The sequence below is a fragment of the Oenanthe melanoleuca genome, chromosome 7 (assembly GCF_029582105.1).
Source record: "Oenanthe melanoleuca isolate GR-GAL-2019-014 chromosome 7, OMel1.0, whole genome shotgun sequence".
In the NCBI taxonomy this organism is placed as follows: Eukaryota; Metazoa; Chordata; class Aves; order Passeriformes; family Muscicapidae; genus Oenanthe; species Oenanthe melanoleuca.
In genome coordinates this window covers 20,419,369-20,444,861 of record NC_079341.1, presented here as the reverse complement: position 1 = coordinate 20,444,861, position 25,493 = coordinate 20,419,369, and the positions used below count along the sequence as shown (strand labels likewise).

General features: G+C 34.9%; 1 protein-coding gene across 1 annotated transcript in view; it reads right to left on the bottom strand.

The window, feature by feature from the left end:
- Positions 1-25,493, bottom strand: part of KCNH7 (potassium voltage-gated channel subfamily H member 7) — a 201,408-nt gene that overhangs the window by 84,518 nt on the left and 91,397 nt on the right. The gene's annotated exons all lie outside the window — the stretch shown is intronic.

Here is a 25,493-nt window from a genome sequence, read left to right as displayed (position 1 = left end):
CAATGCTGTAAGCAATACAATAATGTGCTAAAAACTCCATGCAGACACCACTGTGAGATGGGGTCTTTCTATAATAACCAGGGACTGGTTTAATGTACATTATCTGCAATTTAGGCACTCCAATGCAGTAATCACTGAAACTTGACAGCCTGTGCAATTTGACAAAAACAGATCTTGAATTAGATTTCATAAGAATATTTTTTTTGTTTGTTTGTTTCCATTGAGGAGAGAGATAGTACAATTTATATCATTACAACCAAGACCAGATTCTGGCTTCTAATATTTAATGTAGTACTTGCTGTAATGTGGTATATATGGCAATTTGAGTTGTGTATAAAATTGACATGCTGGCCTTTCAAATTTTGCAGCTGTAACTTCCATCCATTTAATAAAACAGTTGAGCTGTGGCACTTGCCACAGTTTCCATGGTTACAAGCTCAATGTCTTTAGTAAACAGAAAATAAGCAATTTAAGACTGTTCCATTAGAGCTAAAAATAGAAGTGCTGCAGGCCAACCATTGCAACATAGACTGGTTAAACAGAAGGGCTGGAGAGAATTTAGAAAAATCTTTGTGGTTTTAGCTAACAAATAAAATACATACTGAGTTCAAAAAGTCAAAATTATATTTACTGATTTGATTGGAAGGAAATTATATGGGCATGAATATTTATAGGTTAAGCAGGTATTCCCCCAATATCTGATTGTGGGGCTTGGCTGAAGCGTGCATGGCTTTGAATAACACCGAACTTCAGTGGATCAAATGTTTGTCAGTATTTGCAAAGGAGGATGATGAAGACATTTCTTTAAAAACTTTCCTGCTTTTGAAGGCAAGGGTGTTTCAGCTTTTGAAATACTTCCCACAGTGCTAAGTAACGACACTATTTCCCATTTGTGTAAAACATACCTCCCTCAAGAATTTACAAATCTCATTTGCACTGGAGCTAAGGATTTGCATCTCTGGGGAGATGCAGGAGTTGCTTAACAGTCCACAGCTTAAGAACATGGCAAAAAGAGCAGAGGATTCAAATTTAAACTGTACGTAGAAATATTTCAGTAAAAAATATAGGAGAGGTTCATGTGTAGTTTAATTTAGCATGTTTATTTGAAGACCAAAGACATCACAGACTAGTAAGTCCACCGTAGCTCATTAGTCTGAAGTTTTTCCAAGAAACCCAGGCTTTTTAAGAGAAAAGGAATATTTACTTTTTTTGTATGCCTGAAAGTGGAATGCTGCAAGTTAATCAAAATATAATGACAGTTGCAGTCACTGTTTGTGACAGTGTTTGTCTTTAGTACAGTGACTGCTATCTGCTATCCACTTATCAGTATCTAGCTCTATCGAAGGGACAACAATGAAATACAAAATTCAAAATAGCAGGGAATACTCTAGTGTGATTTAAAAAGAGGAGATAGGTACAAAGAAATAACATTGGCAAATTCAAAAGACAAACTTTGAGTTGTTAGAGTTGATAGCAATAAAGAAATAATAATAGGAAGCTTGTTTACAAACAATCTCATTCAGTATTTGCACCCTGGCATCCCACTGCTCTTCATTGCACTCAGCATGTTTTTCCTGTTTTGTCTCTATGCTGAATATTTCAAAAGTAAGACATGCTTCGATGAGCAGTAAAAATGGTAATGTAGTTTTGGAATATGCATTTCTTATCTAACAGCACTGGGCAGGTAGATGATTTAATAAGAACAACTAAGAAAAGCATAAGGTATAAGAAAATTGTACCCTTATAACTAATAAATTCAATATCCATCAATATATCTGAATTTTCTCATGATTACTACTGAGGTGTAATCATGAAATATGCTTGTTTTGCTCTCTTGTTATCATCATTGGAGATGATAGAAGAAAAGTTGGGTATTTTCTTGTCAGCCTGAATTCCGTGGTTATAGGGACATGTTTTCTTTTTTTAAAGACATTGTAAAGCCCATTGTTTCATCTAGTTAAATTAGGGGGAAAATATCCATATGGGAAGTACAGGTTTCACTCCCCTATTTGCTGTGTGGATATGATGTATGACTCCATGGTTATGTATTCAATAGGCTGATTTCACAAGACCACACAGCCTTGTGTGAAACTAGTAACTGCCAAAATACATACACAAGTGACAATATTTAAGACATAATGACTTAGGTATAGTAGAGTTATATAAGGATGTATTGCACCATTTGAGCAATTCTGATGAAGGAAAACCTATTTAACTATCTGTTTGCATAGTGTTTAAAGCTGACTTGCTTCAAGAGAACAGTACAAGGCAGGCACATCAAGCCAATTGAACGGATTAGTAAACTTTATTTACCTTTCCAGTGATTTTGTATGGAAGATTTTAGGGCGATTTTTATCAGACTGCATCTTCTAGATACAACTGCATACATTTATTAGAATTGTGGTAACTAAAACGCTCCAAATTCTTGTATGAAAAACTCTGACAAGTAAATTTTGAAAAATGACAAATCCAAAACAACTAATTTGATTCAGCCTTCCTGAAAATAAAGTCTTTACAGGCTATTTTATATGCCAAGTTCAAAGGATCCCTGAAAAATGAGGCATTTAGGTAATTGTCCTAATTCTGCAAAATTACCGTGGTTCAAAAGAACCTTTCAAAATTCATCATAGTTTATCTACTTAAAAAAAAAAAGGAATGGAAGTAAGTCAAAACCTTCGGTTTTCCTATATGTTGTCAAGGTTCTAGTACCAAAAGTTTAAAAATTTGTCTTAGAAAACAAATACTGTGAATGGTGCAAAAGAATGACACCTGAAGTTGACTGGTTGAACTTTATTAATGAGACCAGTATAGCAAAGCATTTTGTATTCTTGAAAGGTTACAGACAAAGAAAAAGAAATTGAAAGAAAAACAGTACCCAGGGAATATTTGCTCTGCTTTGTGTGGTTTTTGTGACTTATCCCTGAAGAAAGTCTTTTCTTTTATGCTTAAAATTCAGAAGCCTATTTACCTCCAGTTTGAAGTCCACTCTGAGCAAACACTGTGTTAGGTGATGTTTAGTTGGCATTTAGGGACAATTACACTGGGGATGTGTATTGAATATTCAAGCAAAGCCAGTTTGTCAAATAATGAGGCATGATGTGTATTGTGATGTGGGGACCAATCAAGGACTAAAAATCCAACCTTTTCTGTTTCTATTCAAGCAGAAGCCAGCAGCAATACAGTACGTCATAAGGAATATTGTTTTCAGCAATGCAAAGCTGTACTTTCTTTCTAAAATCATGCTAAGAAGTCTGTTTCTGTAATGCTATGTTGAAAAATAGTCATGCAAAATTTCACATAGTTTTATGCTAAAGGGCTCCTTTAGCAGCAAATACCTTTGCAAACCTATTTTTCTCTTAACTAAAACTTAATATTTATTAACAGATTTTCACAACTGAATCTTCTTTTTTTTACAATAAAAATAAGAAGGACTGAATATGCCCTGATAATATTTCCTAGCACTTTGTGATGTAGATCCACATCTCTAGAGACAGACACCACATAATTACTTGCTCAACTCAGTAACATTGAGTGAAAAAAATATTGGACAAATAATTCTGTCTGTTTGTATCTGCAGCTTTTTGCATCTTTGCCATTGGTGTAATTTATTCAGACCTTTGGAGACACCTGATTTGTAAACACTCTAAATTTTGTCAAAACTTTGGCTTATAGGAAAGAATTATCCTTGTTGTTCCTTTCTTTCCTGCTCTGAATTTGTTATGTAACTGCACACATAAGGAATAAGAGAAAACTTGATGCTAATACTAAAGATAATTATATTGGTACCACAAAAAGCCTCTATTCCAGGAATTTAAATTGCAAGTGTTGCCTGTTGCTGGTGCGTATTGGTATTATTTTACTTTCTTCTAAAGGTATTGAGAATGAGACATTAAAAGGGTTTTAATCATACCAGCTTTAAAAATGAATGAAGAAATTAAAGATAACCCGAAGAAACTCTTGATTCCATTTTCACAATTGAATTAGTAGATAACAGCCCCACAGTATTTAAGTGTGTCTCATAAATTTCCATACAGAACTTTGGGTAATTGGTTATAGAATTCTCTTTATCTTTTACCTGTAATCTGAGCTGAAAATAAACCACCATTAATGGCAAGGGTGGGGAATTCACATGCTTCCTATAGCTGTGTGATTGTCTATTCTGAATCACTCACTGCAGAGAACAATTAAAAATAGATGGTAGATTGAAATATATTATATTCCTTTTCAAATGAATAGCTGTGTTTAAGGGGGATGGGTAGAGACAAGAAGAATGTATTTGGCTGATATTTATTAGGGACCTTACCGTGATTAAATGAGACCTACGTCTTTTGACATTTTACTCCACCCTCCTTAGCAAATATTCATCCTGTCACTGAAATGGTTGCTGATACTTAGATTTGATTTATAGGACCATTTAGGTTTTGTAAGGTATTAACTTACAGTGTTTAAAGGTGAGGGAAGAATTTTTAAAGTAACAAACTAAGAAAAAAAATTGCCCTCTGGAATCTGTGGACATGTTCATTACTGGACGGGCAGATATGAATATCTCATTTCCTCTCCTTTTAATCCCATTTGTAATATAATTAAATTGGCAGATAAATACTGTTCAACTGCTCATTCCAGCATTTCTTAGGCTACTGCATTGCTAAAATTATTGCTATCATGCTAATTATAATATCTACACCTACACTAATAGGCTATGGTGATTAATTGTAATGCTGAAAGCATTTTGTATGGGAGGAAAATTTCCTGCTTTGTTGTTTAAGTATCTATAAACATGTACAGAAGATACAGAGCAATTAAATATTTGTCAAGGAAAGAAAATGAAATTAAGTGAAAAAGAAACAAGCAGCAACATGTTTATAAAGAAAAGACCAATAAAAAAGCATAGAGTGAAAAATGTTGAAAACTGTTCATGGACGGTAAAGATTTGTTTAGGTTCCAGGCTGCCTGCAGAATAATTCTACTGAAAACACAGCTGGGCCAGAAATTGCAAGGAAGGCTTTTTTCTTTCTGTCTTGGCTTACCTTAAAACTACATTAGAATTTTGTCAGAGGGGATTTGTCTAGAGCACAAACTGAAGTCAAGAGGCCTCATTCTGACAGTCAGTCTTGAACTCTCAAGCTGGTCTTTCTCAGAGATACACTCTTGTACATGCAGAGTAAGGGGAAAGCTGGATCTGAAATTTTTTTCTTGATATGTTCTCATTACTGACAGTTTGGAAAGATGGTAAGATCAAACATGAGTGTTACTTGGAATTGCTTAGACTAAAATCTATTACGTGTATTTTTCTTCCAGAAGTATATAGAAAACAGTATTACTTTAGAAAAGCAGGGTCTCTGACTTGTTAATGGGGATATATCTGTCTCTGCATATGCAGGTGAACATTTTGGGCCCAGTTCCTTGTACCTATGTAAAGTTTTTGAGTGCATTGCACACTATTACCTGATGCAAAGAAGTCAGACATGGAAGGGCAGGGAGATTGCACAAAGATTGCACATCTATTTAAAGAACTTATTATTAAGCCTGTAAACCCTTTGAAAATCAATTGTCAAATAACAGGAAGATTTTTCATTCTTTTGTCTTGTATGTGTTGCAGACTATGTGAAAGAAGCAAATCCAATGCTTCACATCTTATTTGTGTAGTTTAAACACTTCTTTTGCTGACACTTTCTGTAGAGTTACAGTGAACGCGAGATATACAACACTTAATGCATTTCATAACTAAAGATTTTAACAGGGAAACATTGCAGACAACAGTGCTACTTTAGAAAGAAGAAAACTCAAATATTTCACTGAGAAATTTTAAAAATTAATTATTTCTTATTTTTAAGGGACAATATTAAGACGTGATTTTTTTTCTACATTCTGCATCATACCTGTGAGAAAAAATGTTTTTAAATGTGTATTTTAGTGAAAATAAATTAAAAAGTAATTTTCAGGATTAACAGTGAATAATAAATCCAGTTTGCTCAACTGCGTGATACACTTGAACTGAGGAAATTTTAAAATAGTTTTTTTATTTTGGTTTCTTTTTAGATACTACAGTGTGGATATACTTGACTAGAGTTTTCTTTCTATTAACAAAAGAGAACTCAGAATGTAATATCTTAAAACATATAGCATCCCAATGTGGGACAGTAATAAAAAATTACCAGTGTCCAATGTAATTGGACGTAGGTCAATACCACCTGAGAAGGGTCAGTGATGAAAGATCAGATTAATTTCCGAAATTGAAGAGATGGGTGAAAAAACATAATAACTTGGCTCAAATAACAATTTTAAACATAAATCTTTGCAAAAACAATGAGGTGAGAAATAATGGTTCTAATTTCTTATTTTTAGCTAGTTGGCTAAGTGTTAGGAAATATTTAATTACATTTTCTAAAATTAAAAATGTCTTTTTTCTTTACTTTTCCCCCTCAATTTTTCTTAATTTCCACCTCTCTAGCTTTTTTTTTCCCTCCTAGATATTATTTTCTAAACCCTCATTAAAAGCTAGACACCTCTGGGCATTCAACTGAGAAATGTCTTATTATGTTCATGAGAAAAGGGATCTCAGGTTTGTTGAATATTGCCCAGCTTGCAGAAAATGTGCAGACTATGACTTTTTTTGTGAAAGTAACCTCATTTATTTCCCCAAATTAAACTATATAAACTATTTTAAGAACTGAATAACCTTATAAAGCAGAATGGAACAGAAAAAAACTCTAACAAAACCAACACCAAACCACAAAACGAAACCCACAAAAACTCCCAAGAACTCAATTTTTGTAATTTGTTTCATTTATTCAAGGTATTGGTCCAGAATACAATATGACGTAAAAGAGTGATCCAGATTCTGTCCCCACTGACACTGTACCATTTCAGGGAGAGTACGGGGGTTTTTTGTGATACAGTTATTAAAATATATCAAAAAAGAAGAAGTCATTAAGTGGCCATACAGTATGAAGGGTGATACAGAAAAAGAAATCAAAAGTAGGTCCCCTAAGGCAAAAGGGAAATGCTGCGATTTCTGCAAATTTTCACAAGTGCAATGTACATTCAGTTCCACTGGCCAAGTGGAAGGATTACCATTTTCTAAATATGGGTGCCTTGTTGAAATCATATCCTTGGAAAATGATACTCATGGAAACAGTGGGAAAGTCAACCCTGAAAGCTGATGGAAGTAGTCAAGCTACTTGGATTATAAAACAATTGTCCAGGACAAACAAAGTAGTGGTATTTAAGAGATCTTTGTAATATAGAATCATGGGATTTTGAATGCATATTAATAGATGTGGTGGGAGGTCTACGTACAGAAGGTTTGCCAAACACACCAGCAAATATTAAACTTCTTGTAAAAGAAAAAGAACCTGTTTCCCGGTGCAAAACCTTCAAGCCAAACTTAATGTAATTTTAATTCAAGTTCTCATTAGAAATTATAAATATGAATAACTTACTGGACTAGAAATTCATGGCTGCCCTAGGGGTGGTTCTCATGACCTGATTGCAATCAATTTAGACAAACAAAGAACAATCCCAAGCAGCAAAATAGTGGTTCTTCTAAATGGGTAATTTTCTATGGTTGAGAAAAATGTAGGCAGAAATAATTGGGAGAAGTCAGACAAATATATGAATGAAAAATTGAAATTCTTAATGAGAATGTTAAATAACTGAAGAGTAACAATTCAAAGGTGCTGAAGATCTTAGCAAGTCTATCTGCACTGAGTGCAAAAGTAAGAGTAACAAAAAGGGATTAAAAGATATATAGTAAATGGAGAATAGAGAAAGTAAATATACATCTGTGGAAACTGAGAGGTATGAAATACCTCAGGTGGAAAGAGGAATGTGACAACTAAGGAGACTAATGAGATTAAGTGAATACTCTCATTAGTGAATACAAGAAGCAAAAAAATAGCTCTAGTATCAGGAAGAAATTCTTTACTGCGAGGGTACTGAGGCAGTAACCGGTTGCCCAGAGAAGCTGTGGATACTTCATCCCTGGGAATGTTCAAGGCCAGGCTGGATGGGGCTCTGAGTAACTTGTTTTAGTGGAAGGTGTCCCTGTCCTTGTCAGGGAGATTGGAAGGAGGGGATCTTTAAGGCCCTTTCCAACCCAAGCCTTTCTGTCATTCTATGATTGTGCCAGCATCCATAAAAGGGACATAGTGCCAACAAAATTGTTGCATGGCAGTGAGCCTGACTTCAGTTGTAAGAAAAATAAGGAAACCTGTGATATTAGGTTAATTTAAGATAGAATACCTAACAGGAATGTAATTAATGCCACTCAGTGTGGTAATGCAGATATTATTAATGGAAAGGAAATCTCATTTGATGTTTATATTCTTTGTATAAAAAACCCAACCAAGTAGTCATTACAGACATATGCATTTGTCAGGTAGTCTACTGATTTTTATGCAATATCCTAATAAAGGAATACCACTATAGTTGTAAAAAGCTCATTACATGGTTTACAAATTGTCTGAGACCTTCAGAAAAGTCATTAATGGAGGATCAAATTCAGTGCCAGTTTCTAATGAAAGTCCTCAGAAATGACCACAGTAACATTAATTTGCTTTGAAAAGATCAGAAGAAAATATAAAATCCTTCTATGAAATGCATGGATGCTCCATAAACCGTTGTGAAATGGCTAATGATGTGCTAATGAGTCAAAATAGAAGCATTTAAATTACTCTGTAAGTGGGACATAAAATGCAAAAAATGCATTATGAAATGGTAAATTTAGTCAGACAGTTAAAGAACCAGAGCATGTAGGCTGAAACGAAGAAAAGATAGCTATAACCTGGAATGTACTGTCTCACAAAAGAAATAATAGGATAATATGTAAGAATGGTGAACAGAGCCTGAATAAAGAAATAGACTGAGAAGTCAACCTTTCCCTATATATATGGCACTTAGGGGACTAAAACTGGATTGCTGCATACAATTTCTGGCATCTGAATTTTTAAAGTCCATTGAAAAATAGAAGGGGGCATAAAAATGACCAGAGGTATAGCATTCTTCAAAATGGTGTGAATCTTAAAGATGTCAATCTTTGTTTAGTGAAAAGTGGTTTGAAAAGTGACTTGCATTAAAATCAGTAACTTCATGGAAGGAGTGCTGAATACTAAAGAGCTGTTGAGCCCAGCAGAAAAAAACGGATGTCTGGAAGTTAAAACAGATAATTCAAGCTGTATCCTCTGGAAACAGAGGATCAGAGGAAGCAGTGGTTACTCCTCTCTTTGTGTTTTTAAATCAAGACTGGAAGGAACAGAGAAGTCCTTTTATTCAACAATACCACCTATGTAATATTTATCTTCATAAAGTTCTAACATTTCTTCTGAATATCTCATTTCAATCAAGGAGAAATTCAGTGCTTCCTGTCCCAACTTTTCTCGGATTACACAGTGCTCCATAAACCAAGAAGCTGCCTCTGTCCTTCCTGTACTTGGGATTAAAATTTCATGTACTCTTCTTAGTCAATTGGTAAAATTTCAAAAGCTGTCAGATTTCAATGTGCTGATCTTCGTAAGAGGTGGGATTCCAATGGAAGCAAGACCTTGGTGACATGGGAAGAATACAGAGAGGCTACTTGCCACTGTAGAGAGAAATTTTGTGTCATCAAATGGAGTTATGATCCTGATGATGATCCTCATGCTTCCTATACAGCATATTCTGGGATTCAAGTGTTCCATGGGATCCCATTTGAGCATGTTTTGGCACATCCTTTTGTAATTGGGGTGTAGCAGTGGATTAAATTCACAAAGCAGGATTCCTAACCTCTTCCTCTCTCCTGCTGATGGACATAGCAGCAGATGGCTGTGGGATCCGCATGCCTGTTTTTCACTCAGATGCATCAGCAGTGCTAAGTCAGTACTCACCAGGCCAATGTGTGTGGAGATGCTGTACCTCTGTTTTTCTCAGTCTCTCCTTATCAGCAAAGGGCAGCCATTCCCTACACTGACCCTCCCAACAGTGGTTGCTGGAGAATGTGTTTGGCTGCCTGGGCTGCAATCGTTGCTCAAATAGCAGTTTTCTGTCTCCCTTAGGAAAAAGGCACAGGACAGATGGTGATGCAGGGTGAAAGGACTGCCAGTGCAAAATCGTAATCATTAACTACATCTCCCTACAAATAATACATATTTATCTGTCAGAATGAAATCTCCCTTGTGAAATGTTAGAACTTTCCTTTGCAATAATTCTTTTAGAATAAAAGCTCTTTTTATCTACTAACATATCCACCTGATTAACTAAGAGCGTAACTGTTCCTGGACATGGCAGTGGAATTTATTCTTTATTTTTGAAAGTAAATCCAGCTTAACATCCCCTAACCTTCACAGAAAGCTCATGTTCTTAGGTTGGAATCATGCCCTTAGTATCCATACTTGATGGCTTCACATGATGTCCTGACTACCCATATGTATGTCCATCTGTCAGGCTGGCATGGTGCCCTCCCACAAGTTGCTGGACTTTGGCCCTAGGACACGGCTGAGGACTGAATGCTTACTTAAATACTTATGTGACTTCCTGTCTATGTGGGCGTGTGCATGTGTGCTGTAACCCTCCCGCTTCTAATGGACAGGATAGAAGGTATTTGCCTAATTTGCTTCAGACAAAACAGTCTAAATGTAACCCAGAAAAACTTTAGATAGGGGCGTTTTTGATAGAAAAATGGTAAACAGCTCCATGGAGTGAGTTGGATTTTCCAAGCTGAGTATGTAAATCTAAACAGTTTACTGGCAAAGCATTCCTTTTTCTTAAGAAGAAAGGCAGGGGGGGAAAAAAACAATGGTAATTAGTAATTTTGAGACAGACCATTAACAGACAAAGAACAAAGTTTTCATATGTTAAACACAAAATGGAGGTGGGTTTAGAAAGGTATCCTTCCTAAAAGGGCTGGACTTTTGAAAGTCTTCACATAGCGTTTCAGCTTGCTTATCATGATTTTACTTTTCCAGCTTTGTTTTTCAAGTTGAAAAACTGATTTTCTTATCAACTGCTTCTGGGTGGCTTCTAGTTTGAAGCATTCATCCAGGCTCAATGCACATAAGCAAAATGTGTGATTCCAAAGTCCTGTCTCTGCAAACCCTACAGCTATTGACTCAGGCTCTCCTCCAGGAGATACTCAGTCTGCTGCTTTTTCTTTCTAACATATATGCATGCTTCCTAAGAGATCTTATTAGGCTGTAGATCCCATAGCATCTCTTGTTGAATTTACTACACAGCACACACAGTTCTGACTTCTGATTTACTACTGGGACAACAGAGAAAGGAAAAAATATAGGTGCAGTAGAGCACAAAATCAGTTAAAACCCAAATGAATATTTTTGTAAATGAATACAATTTTTTCCTGAAGCATATTTTCTAATGTTTCCTGGGAGATGAAACTTTGGTTGCTGCTGACAGAAAGACTGTGCTCTGCCTCTTATACTTTTGTGGGAGTCTATGGCACATTCATCCCACTCATGAACCTTTCTGCAGGAAAACAGCTGAATAAGACTCAGAGTTTAAGGCCTTTTGTTTGCCATCTTGACTTCCAGTTTCCCGTAACAGTCCATCAGCCTTCCATGCACATCTGTTTCAAAGCTGTACAGTAACTTGCTTAAGACAACATGATTCAGGCACAGTGCAAAATGGAATTCATAATACTAAATGATGCAGTGTTTGCAGCCACAGCCCACTCTTGTCAAACAGCATGTTCCATCTGGTTCTTAAGACAGCTTTAATAATTTATTTAGATATCTGTATCAGAAATGAATTCTGCCTAAAATTTTGTTCTTTTTTAATGGGCTAAATTGTAGTGAAATCCTGGCTAATAATCAAGATGCTAAGTCATCATGTATCCAGCCTTGAAAATATCCTTTAGCAGAAACCTGTCAAATATAAGTCAAAGCATATTTATCTCATAATAATCTATTTGCTGAATTTAAACCTTGTTGATTTGGAAGTTTAATAACTCTAGACATTGGTTATCTTTCAGCTTGTTAAACACATGACCCTTAGCAACTGAGCAATGCTTACTAGCATTTTCCAAGCATCTCCATCTTAGATTTGTTGCTTCCATTGAACTTCATAAAAAGTAGGGATGTGTGACTTACATGTTACTACTTAACGCATGTAAATTGGCACCTGGCAATTTTCAGGACTTCAGAGTTTTACCTGTACAGTGCCCTTGAACTTACACATACTGAAAATATACACAGTGCACACACTACCTGCAAAGCACTGTAATCAAAGGTGAAGATCACCTGACATCTTTTATTTTGTAATTGTCCTGTTTACAGCAGCATTGTTCAGCTCGAATTTTTAGATTGACTTTTTTTCTTCCAGAGCACTAACTTCGTGGGAGTGTTGCATAGAATCAGTAAATTATTCATCATAATAAGACAAGAGAGCATTTATGATGAGAAACTGGAAGCAAAACTTAACTTCAGGTATTCTAAATTGTCTTCTACCGCTTATAGATGTATGTCAGGGAAGCTGATCGTAATAGACAATAGTTAAATATCCTGTATGGATTCTTGAATAATTTATTAATGATATTCAAGACTAAGCAGGTAAAAAAAGAACAGAAAAATTATAAGAAGAAATATGAATACAGAAAATAACAGCCAAAACTTCACATTGTAGCTTCATTGTAACTTTAAAGTTTGGTAGATGAACTCCAGATTTATTTTCTTGAATGCCTGAGATTACATTATTTTCTAAGATTTAATGAATTGCACAGATTTTATGTGCTGAGTCACCTTTACAGCAAGGAATTAAAATGTGTAAATTACACTCTATTCATGTAATTTCTGATAATGTTTAAATGGTCTATTTATTTTAAGGTAATAATTTTTTAATATACACAATATGCATTTTTCTGTGGGGTGAAACCATTACAGTCTATTGTAAGCTCATCCTTTTCAATTGCAGTAGATAAATCTGTGATAATCTCCTTTGCAAGTATGGCATAGAACATGTTATAAATACCACAAGAAGGGCAAAATTTACTGTGCAGTAAAGGTCAAAGTGATAAAACCAATAAAGAGTATAATGACCCATTGGCTGTGATTCAGCTGGACACTTAAGCAGATGACAATTTTTTAGCTTGTGAGAAGTCCCATTGACTTAAGTATCCTGCTGAATATGCCAGCAATTTGTACTTTGTGCATTGCTTTGTTTATATTATTTAGACATTGCAATTAAAATCTTAGCTTTGTGCAGAAATCTGAAATGACAGTGGAAAAACTGAAGTATTTACAAAGCCCCTTGTGAATACTAGAAATTATTGAAGATTTAAAAAAAAAAATATTTAGGAAAAAAATCCATCCATACAAACATGTAATTTGAAATCAAGTATGTATTCCTGCCCTGGTTTTTTCTAAATTTGAAAAACTTATCATTAGGAGTTTGCTCCTCATATTTCATTTCTGCTTTCATCAGGCATTGACTTCAAGAAAGGCAGAGAAAGGTGGGTAAATCCCTCCCCATTTTCAGTGCCACCACAGCCTGGTGAGGCTCACTCTCTGAGTCAGAACTGTGGCCACACCGTCCCTGAATGCTTTGAGCCATGTTGATCAACAGAGTGTCTGAATTTCGGCCTACAACTCTATGTGCTTATTCCACTCTCTTTGCTTATCTTTACTACTCATTCCATATGTTCCTATAAATCTGGATATAAGGAAACTGTAGTGTTCCCTTAACTCAGAAAAAAGTCATGCTTTTTGGCCCAGGGCAAAGTAATATCAAATAAGGTCTACTGATGTCTCTGCAGCAGAAAATTTAATTCAGTTCCTGTTTTTTTAAAAATCAATTTCAGTATCCAAATGATGAGCTTGATTTTCTTTTTCTTAACACAGCTCTTGAATGAGTTGCTCTTGATCTGTGCAAATGTGGGACAGGTTTTCATACCTATGTTGTGCATTTTCAAAATCAATGTCGCAACTGCTTTGCATCCCTCTTTTGAGACTCCTAACTAGACTAAAGACTGGCTGAAAGTTATTACAGAAATACTTTTATTTGAGAGAAATGAAATTTTATTCATCTATATTTTTGATTAATGTAGACATTTTATGACATTATATAAGAAGAACTTTTTACTTTTTCTTGGAAATAAAACCAAATAAAAGTAACAAAAATTCTTTTTTTTGTGGGGGGCAAAGACTCTTTTAAATGAGAAATACTAAACTGCTACAGGGCCAGATGTAAGTTGTAGTTTATTTATCCCCTCCTTGTATTTGCTGGATTCTCTGATTGTGCTTCATCTCCCATACTATCTTATAATGAAGTAATTGTTTAAATTGGTAAAGAGCTGTACAAGTGTTTCAAAAACCCCTAAACCACTCAAAAATTACAATGGATGAGGAAACAAAATAATTCTCTGTACATTGTTTTGATACAGGTCAAAATATTTTTCCCCATTTCTTCTGGATGGGAAAGTAAAAATTTGGACAACTTTTATTAAACATTAAATCTTTTCTGTTAATTTTCTCCTTTCCGAGAAGTTTTACATTAGCTTCTTTTAGAAGAATTTTAGAATATTTTGTAGTTGCACTGTGTGTTTGGGGTTTCTTCAGTTTAATTATGTTTGCATACATGAGACTAGCAGCAAAATACTAATTTTAATAGATTGTACCTGTGCTGTACAGTTGTAAATAACATGTCCAAATCCCTCAACTAGGGAAACAGTTCTGGTTGGGGTGAAAATTCTCTCACTGCAAACTCAGGCTGTTTTCTTTTCATGAGCAACTCTGAAGTCAGAAGGCTCTAGTGCAGGATGACTTTAAAATGAGTGTATGCAGTCTTTGGAACACATTATTTATTTCACATCACGAAATGCAAGTCTATGTACTTTTGAAGTGGTACACTACTACTCTCCCCATATTCAAGCTTATTGTGTGTTCTGGCTAATCTTGTGCTGCTACTGCAATCGACTTCTAAAACTCCCTTTCAACCCTGTGCTGCCATTTGACACCCAAGAAGAGCAGAGAGAATAATTTCACTAAATCATAACTAGCAAGGGAACCAAAGATGTGGATGAAAGTAGAAATCAATCTTACATGAGAAAAAAGAGTAGGAAACACAACATGTTCTGCATGCCAGCAGTGCTCAGGCTCAAAGGGAAGTCTAGCAAGCATTACAGATTGAGATGTCTGGAAAAGTCATTGGAAAAGAAAAGAAAATCCTCTCTTCCTTGCCAAAGCCTATTGCCTAAACCAAGGTAAGCATTAATCAACATTAAAGTGTGTCTGCAAAGTAAAAAGTCTGTTCAAATCCAACTCAAAATATAGTCTGCTAATCCATCCATTACTCATGTTAGCATGAGCTTGATTTCTATGCTTTGCTGGAATTTATTATTAGAAATTAATATTAATTTAATGAAACACTTTGTAGATATTTATTTTGCCTTGTTTAAATTCCCATTAAATAAATATTTGGGGAGTGGTGCAACAGACCATAGAAATGCTTTCATGGTAATACCTCCCCAAAGAATCTGAAAATGATATTATTTGCCCATGAGGCTTCCTTTAAGTGGCAGTAAAATGCATGTAGTAAAATCCTGATTTAGGCACTTGCTGGCATTGTCTGTCTGAACCACGCTTTTGGAATACATTTGCAGTTGAAAGGGTACTATGAAATGTTTAAGTAGGTATTAAATTTGACAGAAGCCAAAAACCAGCACTAGAAAACTACACATTAGAAAATGAGGAGCTGTATTGCTTGCACAGTCTAAATTAACATATGTAGTCTGAAGAAACACATGAGCATATATTGTTGGTGGAAATTTTGAAGCTCTATTAAAATTTAAATAAAGGGAATATTTATAAATACCTTATGAAATATAACAGAGATAACTTTATCTAATAGTTTACTACATCAGAAATGCAAAGAATAGTATGCAACACTTGAGGACTACTTTTTTACTAAACTGTGATCTTCAGAACTGTTCCTACAGAAATACTGTGTGGGTTATGTCTTGTTGCAATATTCAGAAGGTGGGGAAATGAAGGCAGGAATACCATACTTTGCTAAAGGGTGTTTGTATTCTTTCTATTTCACTAATCCTATCCTTTTGCCTGAAACAAAATTATTAAGTTGGGGTTTTTTTCTGTTTTGTTGTTGCCTGTATTTCCCACCCACATGAAGAGTAAATATCACTGTTTTATCAGCTGTAAATAAAGTGTTTCTATCAGAGCTCCAGTCCAGTCCAGTGTATGGACTCTGTTCCAGTTTGCAGCAAGGATGCTTTGGACTAGTATTAACCAATGTATTTCTTTTCACGTGGCAGAGGCAGAATTCTTCCTAGTTTTTTAGAATGCTGTGGGTAGGAAGCCAAAATGTTCTCTTGAAATGGCTAAGGCCTACTTTTATAGGCTGACATGGTATCTAATGAAGAGGACAATTTTATATGTTTTTAGTAAACATTCAGTTATGTCTAATTCCTTCTAGTCCCGAACTTCATACTTTTGGGCCTGCATTGGAGCACAATATTGCACATCTGCAATTGCCATGCAGTAAGATACAAAATGTGAATAACTATTTACATTCCTTTTCTGAATCACACAGGGTTGTTTTAAGTTTTCCTGCACTATTTAATACATCATTATTTATAATTTTCCCTTTGCAACTTCATGCGCCAGAAATATTCAGTCTTATTCACACCCTCAGGAAACACAAGGAGAATCCTCTAAACAGTCAAGATATATTGAAATTTTGCCTCTACTGCGGACAGAATATTCCCTAAGGGGCACCATAACATCTGTGCTTTCTGCCAATGTGAGAAAACTGGTCATGCTACTGAAAAGTAACGGTGGTGGCACATGCAATGTACGTTGTTCTCCAATCTTTTCCCTTCCACTGGAAAAAGAAATGAAAATTATCTTGCAAAGCAATTTACACTAATAAAGTTTCTCATCTCTTTCATGAGATGGAGCCAGAAATATTTTCCTTGATAGTTTTCTAGGTGCCAGACAAAGTTCTAAACTTTGGCTGCAAGAAGAATCTTAGAATAAAAGTATATATTCATCCTTCTCCTAGAAAAATTTGAGACATGTTAGGAAATAAAATATTCTATTAATAACAGTACTTATCCTCTCAAAATCCAATATATGCTGGTACAAAGTACTATCTAAAAATTTAAAATTGTTTCCCTATTACCTGTGTAGATAGTTTTAAAAGCTAAAAATTAGTACCTCAGAGGAAAGGACTGAAAGTACAGTGCCTAAAACTCAGACATTGTTTTGAAGTGGTATTTTCACAAATGATGAGGATGAGCTAAGAGTTTGCCTGAACATCTCATTACAATTAAATAATGACAATGAATGGCAGTTAACTTGTAAATTCACCCGTCTGCTCTTGTATCCTTCTGTTGTCTCAGATTCCTAAATATACTGTGGATTATTTTTTCCTTATCTGCTATACATCTTGGTCCTCTTCTAACAGGTTGATCTTGAACAGTCATTATCCTGCCCCCAAGAACTTCTGCTATGATGCAATATCATATTTACTAACTTCCACATATGAACAGCAGATGGTTTGAACTGAATACACATAAACATGTGTGACTGCGTGTTTCCAGCCTTTAGCTCTGTTTAACCCTTCAGCAGCTCTTTGCCTTTGCCATTTAACAGTCTTGGTTTGAAATGGAAAGGAATTCAGACTGTGAAAACATTAATATTTTTCTTGCTTACACTAGTGGTTGAGGGGTTTTTCTTTTTTATTGTGATACCTAAGAATACTTTGGCTAACTGTTCAGTAGATATGAAAGTCTGGTTTAATTCCAGCCACTTACATCTTGATGTGTGTAATATCAACAGATGGGAAAGCATGGTTTGGTGAAAGTCATAACACACAGTTCGTGAGACCATGTGTCCAGACACTACTGTCAACAATAGTTTTATTAAATTTTAGGATTCTGCCCCAATTTGTTATTATTTTCTCTTTCTGTTTTATGCAATAACAAAAAAGCCTGCTGCTCTGGCTGTTGATAAACTAGCAATTTTTTTTTTTTGTACTGAGTCATTTTACATAGAAATATAGAAGTGCTCTACATTCTTCTTATCACAATATCTATTTTGGATGGTTTTGACATAGCTTCATGTCTCAGGTGATTATTTAAAATGTCAGAATCAAACAGTCATGACTTATATGAATATAAGCTATGGTGAGTGCTTAGCAACAGAAATCTGAGTATATATCAAAAGATACTGGCATGGCTAAAAGGAGTTGTCTGTCAGCCTTGTGGTGCTTCAGTGGTTGGGGTGCCAACAGCAACCCTTCCCATGGAATGTGGGATGTGGTGCAGGCTCACTGGAGCTTAGCATCTCTGTAACTACATTGTAAACTGGAATGTGCAATTTGGCTCCTCTTTTTGAACTCTATGCGTTTAAGCCATAGCAGAACTTGGCTTGAAAATGTTTCTAAAATTTATTTGCTCTTACTAATGACTTTCTAGGCAGATACTTATCAAGACTGAAACATTTTCCTGTATTTTGGGTTGAGACATTGCTATGCAGTATCATGTTCTACCTCCATACCAATGCTTTGGCTTCCACAGACGAAGGAGACCATGTTACTTTGGACCCATGACTGGTAGTGCCCTGACTGACTGCCATAATTAGAGCCTAAATTTAAATAACTACTAATGTAGTAGGAATAAAATAAAAATGTAGTTTTATGTGGAGAAATTCCACTGTTAGTTGGTCTGTCTGCACCTGCAAAAGCTCAGACTTGCAGTAACTCTGGAAGAGTTTTGCATTACACAATGACTTTGTATGGCATATGTAACAATATTTTCTGTTCAGTTTTGTACGCATATGTTCAATGTTTTTTTTCCTGCAACTATGTCTTTGTATTACCTTGTTTTGATTACAATATTTGAGACAGTAATAAGTACTTGCTAAATATTTGCTTTGTAATATTGTTAAAATATACAAATAGCTTTTACCAAAGCAATCACCTTTAGTCCCTAAAGTACAGATCATGGATAAAGTCTAGCCAGACAACTATTTTTTTTTCAGCAGGAACCTGATGAAATCATTAGCTGCTTGCATCTGGTAGCTGCTGCTTTTAAATAATACTTTGCACTTTTTACAGAAGATATCTGACTCAGTTCACATATATATTGTCTTTAAAAGCCTGTGAAGAAAGAGAATAACACTACAAGATTTAAAAAAATTGTTCTAGTAGTGTTAGTAAATTAAATGGCATTTATAATCCTTTTAGGCTATCCATATATCTACTCAGAAACTATTGGTGCTGAATGATGGATGAAAATCTCATTTTGCATCTACCTGTCACTGTCAACCTTCACACCTAACCTGATATCTAAATACAACTCCAAAAGCATATGAAAGGTGGAATTAAATTTCTAAAATGGAAATTAGGTGTCTGACCCTCAATTATTTTGTTACAGAAGCTGAAAATATTAGACATCAAACTACTATATATTTCTAAATTTTCCTGCTGATTAGTATACTACTTAAGTAAAAAACACATACTCAATCATGCTAACAAATTAAATGCCACATTTACACTAGAGTTCTTTTAATATCTACTGGTGTTAAAAGAGCTATTGTAATATGGTATTATTAACCAAAAATTACTTAATTCTCTATGCAGACTACTGGTTATAATATCTACAAATAAAACTAAAAATATTTTCAACAAAAAGCGATTAGAGAGATGCTTGCGGGAAGGAGGTTTAGAAAATCCAGCGAAGTACTGAACAAAAGAATTAAATTCTTGCCACAAGAAAATTAATGTAAATGGACTTTATTTTATTTCAGTGTTGTACAAAAACATGGTAAGAGCAATTATTTTCTTGTCAAATGAAGGATAACAAAAAATGACTACCCAATTCAAATATAATAATTTTTATTTCAAAATAAACACAGAGGATATTGTGCAAGAAAGAATAAAGTCATTGAAAGTAGTTGTAGTATTGTTGTTGTTATTCTAATATTAAGTAAAGTAATATTCTATCTGCAATGGAAATGAATCATTTTTCTGCCCAAACCTAAAAATAAGCCAAATAGAGAAGATATTTCTTTAACATGTTTCTAACTATTTAACCTTTGCTCTAATGCTGGAGCAACTCCTTCAGTGAGATGCTACTGAAGAGCAGCAGCCTGCATCTCATCATTGTGATTTATCTCAGTGCTCACAACTACTCTGTATAGCAAATTGAGAAACCCCATGGCTACAATTGCTACACCAGCTAAAGCTGACAGGGTGCGAGGTTGGTGGGAATTTTCAGAGAAAAAAATTATGATTGAGGGAGCCACTGACGAAGCTGCTGCTGCAGGGCTAAGAGGGAGAGAAGTGTCTGTAAGACAGATGTGTAGACATACACAAAAGGAGACTGTAAGCATTTTTTTGAATCAAGACTTGTGTTCCCTAGTTAACACTTTTATTTCATGCTATTGCCTCCACACCTTAGACTAGATTTGCATTTTTCCCATCCAATTTAATTTTTGCTTTCTTTAAAATATATTTTCATCTCAGTTTTGTACTACAAGAGGCTGGGGCCACTCTTAGATATTCTGTTTGTCTCTATTACATTTGAAAGCAGAGGAAGGATACTAAATACAGATGAATGAAACCAGTACCCAGTGTCAGCCAGTACAAATTGCAGTCATTCAAGAGCAGGCAGACTGGTGACAGTGAAAGAAGGATGAGAGAAGCTTCAGGCTGCCTGTATCCACAGGCTATTATTCTTATATACTGACAAAGAATAGGAATACCCAGTGGTCAAATTTACTCCCAAATGTATACAACCATTATACATGAGTATGTGTTTAGAAATTGCTGCTGGGTATCATTGCTCATCTTTAGAAGTATCTTCTTTATCAAAAGATTTTCCATAAATATTTTTGGTCCACCTTTACAGTGTTAAAAATGTCAAGGATTAGTCACTATGTGAATAGAAGTTTTGGGGAGTGCATCTAAAGGCTGAATTTTGCAGAAGTTTTATATCAATGTAAGCCAGTATTTCTGCAAACAGAAGCAGTCCTGGCCAGTCTTGGGATGTTCATTTCCACTTCATTCACTCCTTTCTTTATACAAATACATGATTATGTGGCTGTGAAACCATAGTGAACTAAAATTAAACTGGTTTTTGGCTGCCTAATATTAACTCAATTCTCCTCCGTATTCTAGATCACTAGAGAGACATGCATCCCACTGAGTAAGGGAGAAACCTGGGGTCAAGAATAAGCACTTGAAGCAGACTGAGTACAAGCCTTTTTGTCTCAGTATGACTGACAAGCTGTTTATGGTTAAAGACACATTTTCAGAATCAGTTAGTCCTAATTACCTTATTAAATAGGTTATACAGGGTCAATTTCTTTTGCCAGCACTGAGCATTTCTTTGGCAATATAAGAAAGTCCAGCTTAAGCTTTGCCTCACCTGTGTAAAATGTGATTACCTTTTGTTTGTAAAGGCAGTGTGGATCATTCCTTAAATGATAATATTAACAAATATCAGAACTCAACTGCTTTTTAGACAAATTTAAAACTTTCATTTTGTAACACAGTTGTTGACATCAATCATATTCTAATAACAACAGAAAAGTGTAAATTTTGAATTAGTCTTTGATTGCTTTCATTGATACCCACAGGGTTTATGCAGGCCTGGGTGCAAAATACACAATTTTGAAACAGAAAACTTCTTTTAGACTTAAAAGTAACTCGCACTGTGACACTGTTTCAAGATGATTGACTGTAACAGTTACAGATTAGTTGAAATGCATTACAGGATATGCATTATATATCAAGACATAAGTTATGAGAAACTACTGTCAAGGAAGCAATTATGATAGCCCATTTTGCAATGCTAATTACAAAATGTCTGGAAAATCTGTTATCTACATTTATGAAGCTTCCTGCATTGATCAACGAAGTAGATATGACAGTGTAAAGAGGAGTACTACAATTACTAAAACCTCAGTTAAGTAGGTGTTTAAATGGCACTGGAGAACTATTCACAAATGCATACTGGTGCAATACTAGTCTATGGAATAAGTGGTGTTTGGAAATGGTTTTGTAACCTTGGAACAACTTCTAGTTCCATAAAGTAGTTTTGCTCAAATTGTCTGATATGTATAGTATCTTCCAACATAACTAATGATGGCAATATGCAACTCTAGCAGCTAACTAGGAAATAAACTCTATAAAAAAATGATACAAGATACAAGACACTCTTGACACTTGATATGAAATGTTTTATAAATACTATTATGGACATTCTAGCTCAAGCGAATTAAACAGCCAAAGTCAATATCAACAGCAAACGGAATGGTTATACACATAATCATAGCAACAATCAGTTCTGAAACAGCCTTTCAAACAGCTTATCCAAAACCCCTAATTTTTTCTAAGCTGAAATTATCAAAGTTTAGTAAACAGCTTATTTGGTGTGATTCTCTGCAATAGTAGCAGGCTGGACTTCATAGAATCATAAAATCACAGAATAAGAAAGGGATTTGGAAGGGATCCATCAGGATCATTGAGTTCAACTCCTGGCCCTACGCAGGATACACCAAGACTCACACCATATGCCCAGGAGCATTGTCCAAATACTTCCTGAATTCTGTCAGGCTTGGTGCTGTGGGTGTGTTCCAGTGCTCAGCCACCCTCTTGGTGAGAAACCTTTTCCTGATATCCAGCCGAAACTCCCCTGACTCAGCTTCTTCCAGTCTTTCAGTCCTGTCACTGGTGGCATCAAAATTCTTTCTGCCTTAACATTCCCATTGCAAGTGAAATACCTTCTAAGATCTGCTTTTCAGTTAGCTTTCCCATCCTTTCAAATGCTTTTTATAAACTCACAGGATTATTTTTATCCTTTGCAATAGTATGAATAGCAAGTCTATGGTTATTTTCATCTACCTCCTCATCAGTGTCTCAATGATGATTAATACATCTGCATTACATTATGTACTGTCATTACTGTTCAGACTGGAGTATTCTTTCCTGCTGCAAAAATTTGACTAAAAAAATGAAAATAATTGAAAAATTGAGATGTAAGTTCTTTCCATGTCTACCATCTTTGGGAGTACCATGGAAAATCTGCTGTTATTTAGAATCTTCAGGTTATACGTTATTAGAAGGGCATCCTCTCTAAGTCCACAGATTACCTTTATACGAATAAAAGCATAAGAGTAGCTAAAACCATGTCACTATTTAGAAGGGAATAAATAGATATGAGCTGCTCCTGAAACAAAGAATTAACAATTAGCTCCCCTGATGCACATCAAGGAATTACACATTTTTTTCTTGAAGTCCAGAGTGAACTCTCCACCTGTGGAACTCTAAGATTATATGTTAGGAAGGTCCCGATTAGTGGGATCACTGAAGTGGTTATGATTAGAAATTCTGAAATATGTAAAATTATTTAATGCTTTTAGATCTATTTTTCCTCAGAATAGTAAATATTGAATTACTAGTCACATTTTCACAATTTTTGAAGTGCCATTTTTAGTAAAAAAATGGTTTCTTAGTCACATAATCATACCTATGCTATATGGAGATAATTGTATAAAATAATCTCTGAACAAGTGGGTAATTGAGTACTTCAGAACTTCTGCAGTCAAAATTATTAATGAATCTTTCAAAATTAGTACTGCCAAATTTAAAAAAATTACATTTCTGTAGAATTTTGCATTATACATTAAGAAAATTTGCTAGCAGAAGTTGCTCGTGGGCAAGGGATAGACAGTCATTAACCATTAGCTATGTCCTCTACTGAAAATTTGTCAAGAACTATAACAGTACCTATGTGTCATTAGAGTAATTCTGTCATATCCTGAATTATCTGTAATGTTAAGTAAAGCTAGGAAGGTCATTCTGCAGAGAAAAAGATTCATGCACCTGCATGTGTGCTATCTTGATGCTAGTTTGAATGTATCTGATTGACACTTTTAGCTAAATATTTGAACACAACTATTTTCCACACATTTTGTTCTCTACTGTTAGGATACTAAATAAAGATTTATTGATTTGAAGGAAAAAATCAGAGGCTCAGAAGACATAAATGAGTATCATGATTGAAAATCTATTCTGTCTCTTGGGGTTGATTGTATTTTTAGCTTTGGGAGGAAAGCCAGAAGGTAGTTCAAAGCCTGACCTTTACTCCTCAATAATCAGACCTATATATAGTATTTTACTGGACATGCCTTCATAAAAGAGCTTCAGGTCCTTGATTTCCCTATTCCACTCATTAAACAAAAACGTTGCAGCTATGGAAAAGGTTACTTTGCTAGCAAGTAGATGTGGTAAGTGTCTTTCTAATAGGAATCCACTCCTCATCTCGTATTCCATACATTTCTTGGATTTAAGAAGAAGGCATTTTCACAAAAGCACCTATTTTGCTGCTTCTCCCAAAATAGTATAGGCCTGCTTGGGTGTATAATTTTTTGCATATTCTCTACAGTAGGTGAATATGACTCTCCTTCAGCTATGCAGCATTGTTCTAATTGAGAAAGGCAAGAAGCATTAAGCATCAAAAAGGCTCCAAACATATTTGCTTTCATAGATTTAGTGCATCATAAGCAGCAACACATACTTGCCTCTGGGGCTGGCTTGACCTATGTGCCAAGCTTGCTTGCTGTAAATGTGTCATATTTCTGTTACTGTTTAAAACTTTAGAAGGAAGATAAACAAAGATGTATGGTAAGAGTTGAATACAAATTATCACTTTCCTATCAGTAGCTTCATCACATGGTAATAATTTTGTGACAATCTCTAAAACTTTTAATAGTGAGTCAGTACAGAATATATTTGCTTTAAAATTATTGCAAAATTATCTGCCTAAAATCACCTATCTTAAATCATTGCTCTTTCATCCAGCATTTGGACTGTAATTTGACAGAAAAGAAGTTGAAAATAATCCTGATCCAGGTTATGGATCCAGAGTTATAAATTTAGACAAAATAACTTATTAAATTATTTAATTAATTACAAATTAGGAATAAACTCTTGTTGTCTTTCAAAGGCTCAAAAAAAAATTACAAATCTGAATTTTGTTGTGAGAATTGGATATTCTATGAGAATAAAACTCTATTTATAATACACACAGCAGCTGCAGTGGCTCACATATATTTTTACCTGTGAAAAATATAAGGAAACAGAAAATACAGACTTGTCTACTAAAACAATTTGCTCTGTCTTCTGAAAATGCTTCTCTTGCCAAAGAAAAGTATCTTTTATTGGAAAAGATGTTACTTGAATATAGGATAGGCAGACACTACACTTTCCTGACCCTGTACACAAAAGAATTTTTACATTTCCATTAAAAATATATGAGTTGTGGAACTCAGCTGACAAGCATGGCCATCTTCAAAGCCCAGGGATTTGCCTCTATGGCCAACCTGGTTTGTGTGTTCTTTGGCAGCTCCTTCCTTTGTTAATAATTTACAGTCGTTCTCAAATGGTTTCAGTCAGCTTCAGTACAGAGTTCCAATTATACCTTAAGGAGAATCATGTAACAATTATGGCAAGATTCTAGCAAAGTTTGAAATGAAAACCCT